This window comes from Pongo abelii, chromosome 17, assembly GCF_028885655.2.
Source record: "Pongo abelii isolate AG06213 chromosome 17, NHGRI_mPonAbe1-v2.0_pri, whole genome shotgun sequence".
NCBI classification, from domain to species: Eukaryota; Metazoa; Chordata; class Mammalia; order Primates; family Hominidae; genus Pongo; species Pongo abelii.
In genome coordinates this window covers 38,774,027-38,783,553 of record NC_072002.2, presented here as the reverse complement: position 1 = coordinate 38,783,553, position 9,527 = coordinate 38,774,027, and positions in this window count along the sequence as shown.

Below are 9,527 nucleotides of genomic sequence, written 5' to 3'. Positions count from 1 at the left end.
ATGCATAAACAATTGTATTTGGTAATGACCATGATGATTCCTCTTTCATGAACTTGTTCTCTACCTGCTTTAGGAGGTACTTCTATCTAGAGGGACAAACGCCATACATTCAAACTTACCACAGTAAATAATGTATCAGAAAACATTTAGTATAGTAAATTGACAAGAGTCATGGAAAATGTTGTTAAAGTGACAGTTCTACTTAGAATGTTCTGTTTACGTGTATAATTTTTTCAAAGAGCATTTTGACAAATACACAGGATTATGTCCAAATTACTGGTGTGTCTGCATTCTCAAGCTGTTATTCAAACAATGGAAGTCAAGTTTTAAAGAGATTTTCAGGATCTGCTGAAGCACTTCTCTGCATTAAATGTGAACACAGAATAAAATAATGTTTAAACAGAATACAAAAATAACTATTGTGACATTCATTTTAACAGGAATTTTTTAAAAGAAGAAAAAAAGAAACCAGAAACAACTGAGCAAAAATTCCGCCTACTCTGCCCTTGTGTAACTTCTCAAACTCTCTCATTATTTTCCTCTGCCACTTTTTTCCCAAAAGAAAGTGAGTCCAAATCACCTGCTTCAGAAGTTTTGGGGCCTTTACAAGTTGATTGAATAGTTGTAACCCTCAAAGGGAAAACGTTGGGAGATAACATTCTGAATCTGCCCCCTGGTCCACCACCCACTGTCCACCATAGTGAACTACACAGGCCACCTGTTTCCAGAAGAGCAATTTGTCATCACAGGTGATAGGAAAATAAGAATATGTGCTTTTGAAAAGTAGCCATCTCAGACGTTTCAAGGTGCAAGTGTATGTGTGTCTATGTGTTATAAGTCCAACTAAAAAACATTTCCTTCTTACAAAATAACAACAGTTGTGTTGTCTTAGTCTATTTCGTGTTGCTATAACAGAATACCTGAAACTGGGTCGTTTATAAAGAGGTTTATATGGCTCACAATTCTGCAGGCTGGAAAGTTCAAGATTAGGCAACTGCATCTGGTGAGGGCCTCAGGCTGCTTCAACTCATGGTGGGAAAGAGATGGGGAGCAGGTATGTGCCAAGAAATCACATGGCAAGAGAGAAAAATGCTGGGTGGTGGTGCTGGGCTCTTTTTAACAACCAGCTCTCCCAGAGGTAATAGAGCAAGAACCTGCAAGGAAAGGCATTAATCCATTCATAAGGGCTCTGCCTCATGACCAAACACCTCCCAATATTGCCACATTGGGGATCAGATTTCAACAAGAGTTTTGGAGGTGACAAGCATCAAAATCTTAGCAAATATAGATATATTACTTCTTCAAGTACATTACTCGGACATTTTAGCTTTTTTTTCAAGACCCTTTTAATCATGTGCACCTTCTTTCATATAAAACAGAAGAACCTAAACAACTTGCTTATTAGGTGCCAGGAGCAGTGCCTCATGCCTGTAATCCCAGAACTTTGGGAGGCCAAGGCAGGCGGATGGATCACTTGAGGTCAGGAGTTTGATACCAGCCTGGCCAACATGGCAAAACCCCGCCTCCCCTAACAATACAAAAATTAGACAGGCATGGTGGTGTGCACCTGTAGTCCCAGCTACTCAGGAGGCCGAGGCATGAGAATCACTTGACCCTGGAAGACAGAGGTTGCACTGAGCTGAGATCACACCATTGCACTCCAGCCTGGGTGACAGGGCAAGACTCTGTCTCAAAACAAACAAACAAACAACTTGCTTATTAGATATTATAACCACTATTGAGGTGACTTTTTTTTCTATTTTAAATTCTGTATTCATTCAAAAATGAATCTTGAAATTCCCAGTGTGGGGTCTTTGCTAATACTTGTAGAATATCAGGTCAGGTGCTTTGGGTTTTTTTTTGTTTTTTTTTTTTTAAGTAATAATGCCTTGCTTCATTTCACACCTTTAACCTTGACATAAATATATCCCTCGATGAGATACTTTATAGATGAGAGTTTAATGAAACTTTTTAAAAATATTGTGTAATTACTTAGCTGGGAGTGGTGGTTTATACCTGTAATCCCAACACTTTGGGAGGCTGAGGCGGGCAGATCACTTGAGTTCAGAAGTTCGAGACCAGCCTGGCCAGCATGCAGAAGCCCCATCTCTACTAAAGTAATTAGCCAGGTGTGGTTGCGCACACCTGTAATCCCAGCTACCCAAGAGGCTGAGGCATGAGAACCACTTGAACCCAGGAGGCAGAGGTTGCAGTCAGCCGAGATCACACCACTGCATTGCAGCCTCAGTAATAGACCAAGACTCTGTCTCAAAAAAAAAAAATTAAGATTAAAAATAAAATATTGTGTAATTATTTAAATATTTTTAAGTTATGGTTGTATAAGATTCATAATAAAGAAAATTTTGAAGAAATATTTTACAATAGATAATTTCACATAAAAGTAATTCTCTCCCATTTTATGAATTTTTACTTAATGACTTTCATTTTGCCGAGCTTCCATAGAAGTAAAGCCACAGGCATTGATATTTAGTAAGCAGAAGTGTTTTATTGATCAATTTCTGCACCAACATGTGATTTCTCTATGCTATTGTAGTAAGTGTTGGCTATAACTCACTCTGCATCTAAATAGGCAAGCTACCATGGAGGGGTACAGTAATGGGGCCATGCGGTGACCAGTCATTTGGTCAAACATTATTCTGGGTGTATCTGTGGCAGTGTCTCTGGATGAGATTAACATTTGAATCAGTTGGCCAAGCAAAGCAGATGGCCCTCTCCAATATAGTGGGCCTCATTCAATCCACTGAGGCCTGAACAGAACAAAAAGGTAGAGTAAGAGAACTCACTGCCTCTGCCTGAATGTCTTTGGGCTGAGATATTGGTCTGCTCCTGACTTCAGACTGGGACTCTGAAACTGACACCATCAGTTCTCCTGGGTCTCCAGCTTGCTGATTGCAAATCTTGGGTCTTCTCAACCTTCAGAACCAAATAACCCAATTCCTTAAAGTAAATTTCTTTATATATATATTATATATATATACACATATATATATACAAACACATATACAGGATGGATATATATATATACATACACACATATAGGATATATAATGTATATATATACACATATGTAATATATACATATATAGGCTATATATATACTCTATATATTATATTGGGTTCTATTTCTGTATGATATATATACCATATATCATATATATCATATATCATAGAGAAATAGAACCCAATAGAATACAAACACACACACACACACATCCTATTGAGTTGTATTTCTCTGGAGAACCTTTCCTAATACAAGTACCTTTGTCATTTTTTGTGTCCTCCAAATATCAGATGGGTGAGTTCATCTTTCCCTTAACCTCTAGGTTAAAGTGATTCAAACCAACATTTTGGATTGAGGAGGTACAAAGCTGACCTCAAGTGTTCAGTGAAATTGATAAACCCGGGGCAAGGAGGGTTTTCTGCGTATAGGTCAGCAAGAGCTTCTCCTGATGGAGAACGGCTCATGGTTCTCCCCAGGTCTTGCTTAGGCCACCCTGCTTGTATCGTAATACTCTTCTGGTGGGGACACTGTACCTTCATTTCTTCAAAACTCCACCTATATACATAAGGAACTGGTATTCATGTGGAGAGCTGAAGGAAGGGGACTTTACACCTGTAGACTTCCTTATTCTCATAAGTCTTCGACCTGCCCCCACTGGGAATTTCCCTTGTCCCCTCAAGACATGGTGTTATAAACCTCTCCTCTATCTCCTCGTTTTCTCTCCTCTCTCCCCCATACCAATTGTCCCCCTTATGCTTCCTCCATCCCAGATCGATTTTGGAAACCCCACCTTTCTCAATCTCTTTGTCATGCAGAGAAATTCAGCTCCCTCTCTAGCCACTTCACCTCAATTCAGCTTTGTGTAGCAGACATGTCTCCATGCCCATAAAAGGGCCTTTCACAAAATAAAATCCATCCTCCTCAACAAGTCCTGTGGACTGTGCCCAGCAAGTAAGTATTCCTTCTTCACTATATACTTGTTGGGAGCTCAAAATCTTTTTCTCATTATTATTTTTTGATGAGATCCTTCTGGTGCATATCATTAGAGCATGGATCATTTCAACGGCTTTTTGTTGTAAAACTTACATGTTTCCGCAATTGTTCTTCTAAGGAACCCGCACTGAAGGCCTTTGTCTCTGTGCAGATGGTATTCTACATTGCGGTAAGCAAACAGGTTTGCTGAAACAATATGACGTTGACCTTTGCTAAGTGAAAAGAGGGATTCCATTTGTGATTTCGTGTCTGATACGCTGTGTACATTGTAGGTACTCAATAATGCTGGTTAAATGAATAGTTGTAAAAATTTGCTGCTGGTAAATAAATTCTGAAGTCTTGGCTGCAACTATCATTTTAGATGGGGTAGATAAAAGTGATAGCTTAACATACAACATTTGTCAAGGAAGATTTAGCCTCAGGGACAATGTTGGTAGTGTGCAATCTAAATAGCACCACTACAATCATTAGTTGAGTAAAAGAAAGTTGATTCTGCCTATTTTTTTAATCTACACAATATATACTCATATAAAGTTTAAACTGGTTTAAACATTGAAGTGATTTATATAAAAGCCCCACAAGAACAACAGGAAGTACATTCAGATGGAAAAAGTACAGTCAGCTGGAAGTATGAATGTGCTTGGGGCAATTGTCTTTCTGGCAATCTTCATTGTATTGCTCTGAACATAGACGTTTATATGGTGAAGGAACATGAAAGTTCCATTTGTTCAAAGCACCTTTCAGGGGTGTTGTTACATAATAGCTGCACATCTGGCAACGGCTCAAGAAACTACGTATGATGCCATGTTTACGCAACCACCACTATACCATAGTCCAAATTCCCGGGTTTTACAATAACAGAATCCAGCAAATTTTAAAAAATTAATTAGATGTGTCTTTACACTACATTTGTATCCACGGAAATTTAGTAGCTATACCTGGTAATGTGACACCTGTGGCCATATTTCTGCTGTTGTGTCCACCACATCTATTAGGATTGTCTTTTGGTGTATCTTGGCCACTTAACTGTCAGCTTTCTGAAACAGAATGAGTGTCCCTCCACATATCGTGCTTGACAAAGAAAGGGTTTTCGAATACGCTTATTCCGGGAGTGAATGCTGTGATCTGATTACTTGCTCTTTGGGGCCTCTCTGAAATGTACAGTCACAATATCAAGTTCATTCTGCCCTTTCCTAAGTCAATTTATCCAACTTCATAGTAGCAGCTAGCCTTTTTGGAGCATGTGTAATATATACACACTGTGCTCCGTGGCCTGAATGTATTCTCATTCAATCCTCAGCACAGTCCTTCAGGGTTGATAGTATGATCAACATTGTCTTCATTCTACAAAAGGAAAAACTGAAGTTTAAGGAAGCTAAGTGATTTGCCTGGAGTCACACAGCTAGAAGAAGGCCCAGCCAAGAATTAAGTCTACATCTGTTGGATTCCAGAGCTAACATCTGATCTTTGTCATTTCACTAAAATTCTGAACCAGAAATGAGCCAAAGAAAAAGCCAAGTGCCCATTAGTAATGGATAAAAAGCATCTTGTCTCCGAGGGCCTTGGGGCCTTATAAAAATGCAGGGAGTTCTTCACCTCTTCCATCTTTCCTGACTCCAGATGGGGCTCTGAGCTCTCTTGCTTGGGTTTCCAAGTGAGGGAATGAGCAGAGAAGGAGACATATTCCCGCCCCAGTCTGCACTAAAAGAATGGGAGTGGGCATGACAGCAGAACGGGTCATGCTGTCCTCTGGCTTTAAAATGCCATTTATCAACTGGGCTCCGTGGCTCAAACCTGTAGTCCCAGCACTTTGGGAGGCCGAGGTGGGCGGATCACCTGAGGTCAGGAGTTCGAGACCAGCCTGGCCAATATGGTGAAACCCCATCTCTACTAAAAATACAAAAATTAGCCAGTGCAGTGGCAGGCGCCTGTAGTCCCAGATACTCTTCAGGCTGAGGCGGAAAAATCACTTGAACCCGGGAGGCGGAGGTTGCAGTGAACCGAGATCGCGCCACTGCAGTTCAGCCTGGACGACAGAGGGAGACGTCACCAAAAATAAAAAATTTTTAAAAATTAAAAAATAAAAAAGCCATCTTTCTATAGCAGTGGTCCTGTAGTTATAGACCAGACTCCAGTACAAAACCAAGATTCTATTATGAGATTTCCACCTTATCCACAGCCCTGGGGGAGACAACCATATTAATTAAATTTCACCACTGCTGAATTCCATGAGCTCCTTCTATGCTTACCAGGAGCATCTACATGAAGAGCACAGGGTCTGTATCCAGCCAGAGTAAGCAACCATTCCATTATATAATCTAGGGGAGGCCAAAAGGCCCAGGGCCTCCCCTGAGGCCCCATTTAGGCTGCTCTAGGAACTGAACCTTCCAAGGCTGCTCCTTCTCATGCCCTCTGGGCTGGGCCAAGCCCCTTCCTCCAAACTCCCACAACATCCTCTACTAATGAGTATATAACATCACACAGCAGCCATGAAGGAAAAGCAAACGTGTCAGTTGAAGAGAGACCTCCCTATCCCGTCCAGCTCTATTCCAGCACTCCTGGGGCAGAACGTGCTGCTTGGTGAATCTGTGAGCTTGCTCTCCAGGGATGCTTAGAAGCAGGCAGCCATTCATCTGGGTCCTATGGGGACAGGGGTTTAAGGGGCTTCCTGCATTGGGCAGAATGTTGGAAGAGGTGACCTCTAAAGTGTGACTCTTCAGTTCCGTGAGTACTGTGCTGAGTCTTTGTGTGATGCAGACTCTTGACAATCTAGACTTCCAGACAAAGGGAAAAATGATGGCTTTCACTCAGGTTTGCTGAGGATGATTTGCAAGTGCCCAAGCATCGCTTTGTCACCTAAATCAGATCATTAACCATGGTTACTCCTTGGTAAGATGAATTTTATTTCTTTGTTGAGTTGCTTATTTATAATCCCATCTTGTTTTGCAGAAGCTCTGGGGTGACTATAATGCAAATTGGACAAAGCAAGAGTGCTAAAAATGCAGAGACAGACCTTCAAATGCTCCCAAATCCTAGCGCCCAGCAGCCGTCCACAGTATTTATATGGAGCAATGGTGACATCCAGTGGTCAATTAAGTTACACCTGGATGAGGTTTCTGATTTTTCCCCCAACCTAGAAATAATCATACCAGAAAAATTATTTTTTGAACAACTCAGTTTTGGGCTCCTCCGAACATCAAGAAAAGCCTGAATGTTGTGTCTTCAAATGCAGGATAACACTGGCCTCTGCCTCTCAGCTTGTAGCATTCATGTCTGCAGACAGCCTTTGCTCAAGCGTAGAAAAAAGAGCTCTCTACTGCCTCATCTATAAAATGGAGCAGGTAATAAACTACCTGCCAAATTGGAGTCAGCAATGAGTTGCTACGGGAAGCACAGTGTGTGAGGATGGCCATAAATGTGTACAGGAGGAAAATGAGAGAGACAGTGTTCCATAAGTCAAACCAGGAACAAAGAACAGAAAGCTGAAAGAATGAGCCCAGCTGAAGGCTCTCAGACAGAGAACTGTATTAGGGTAAGGCCCTGGGCTTATTTGCTTTTTCTCCCCCAGCACTTAGCACAATGTCGGCACATAGCAAGGGCTCTGATATTTTTGACTCTTTGAATGAATGAATGAATGAATGAAGGAAGGAAGGAAGGAAGGAATTGAGGGTTTCCTTGGCATTATACCCCAAAGGATCTGCCAGTTAAGGATTTGGTGGGTCTGTCCAGCCTAGTTTGGATCTGGAAGTTGCACCTTGAGGTCACATCTGGAGATCAGCAAGAAGGATAAAGTTTCTGAATGATCTAAATGTCTCAGAATAAAGTAGGCTGGAACAGCACAAGGTAATTGTGTGGGTTAAGCAGTGTTAGGAGCTAAATTGGTATAAATCCCATCTCTGTGTAGTTTGTACACTGAAAATCTGCATGTTGAGTTATCTAATTTGCCAAATGAGTTTGTGGTGTTTGTAGCTGACCCACTAAGCAGTGGCCTGGGAGAATGGAACAGGAGCTTGTGACAAGGGACAGTCCCTAAGCTCATGGTTTGACAGCCAGACTTATCAGAGGCTGATCTAAAGGGCCTTTTGCCCAATGCTCTAGATGGTTTTGCATAAGCTGTAACTTAGATCGTTTATCTCATTTTAAATAAAATATTCATAACTGACCCCTAAAATGACATTAAAGAAAATATTATTCAATATATTTTCTTTAATGTCATTTTAGGGGTCAGTTATCTAGAAAGATATTTTTATTGTTTAGAGTCTCTTGCTACTAAATATGTTGATTATATTGATACAGTGCTAGCAAACAAAGCAAAATACTTAAAAGTTATTGTCTAAATAATCTTATACCACTGTCCTCTAGATCCACCTTGGGGGGAAAAAAGGGTTAAAAGACCCTTTAAACCACATCAAATGGCATTTTTACATAACCTGCAAAAAATTGACAAAATGATCGTTTCCAATTCATCATCCTATAACCTTGCAAAAAATGCAATAAAACATGATATTCTTGGCAAAGGCAATATGTCTGAATTCCAATTATACAAAAACACAGAGAAATCCAAGTCAATTTCTTCTTAAAGCTATAATTATATGAAAGAGCAGAAAGTCTTATAACAACAGAAATACATTTGTATTAAGAAGATAATTCTTGGCCATTACCAGAAACTTGTTAATTCTTGAAAGAGCACATGTACATAAATAGTTAGTACAATTATTATACTTTTTTCCCTACATGAAATATGGTAATGTCAGTGTTACAGCCAATAATAAATGAAAGAGTGTGAATGTGAATTTATTTAATGGTTGTACTGCATCTTCTGTGCAGATGGGCTGCAGTCTAGATTAGAATAAAGATTTGTAAGAGTCGAGAATTGCTGAAATGATTGATTAGGAGTACAATATAATCTTCCTGCCCTACGGGTTCTCCTGTTAGCAAAGTGTCATTTGCCCTCTGATGTGTTACATAATCCCCACAACTTCCCAAGCTCAGCATCCTTGAACCAAGTGAGTCCTCGGTTCTCACAAGTAATTCCTTTCAAGGTCCAAAAGCCCAAGTATCAGAGAAAAGAGAAATGTATAATCTGAGACGAAAGAAAGGGGCCATCTGCATGCTTAGTTATAGATGCCAGCAACACCCTGTTACTTGATTTCATTTCATTCCTTATATAACACATAAAATGCACTATACAGAATATAACTGATTTGAATGAAAGTCCACTAAAATGAATTTTCTCTGAGGTTTTTTTTGAGGATTTCAAGACAACTTTTAAAATAATTAGACACACGATATCATTTTGCATCTAAAACCTCTGCCTTGGTTTCTCATTGTCACATAGATTCTACTTGCCTTTTATGTCATATAGATTCTATTTGCCTTATATGGCACCGGCCATAGTGCTCTGACCACAATATACTTCTCTCCTGCCATTCCCTCATACACCCTATCTACCCCATACCTCCACCAAAGAACACTCAGCATACCAAACAAGTAAAAAATAAGATAAGGGATT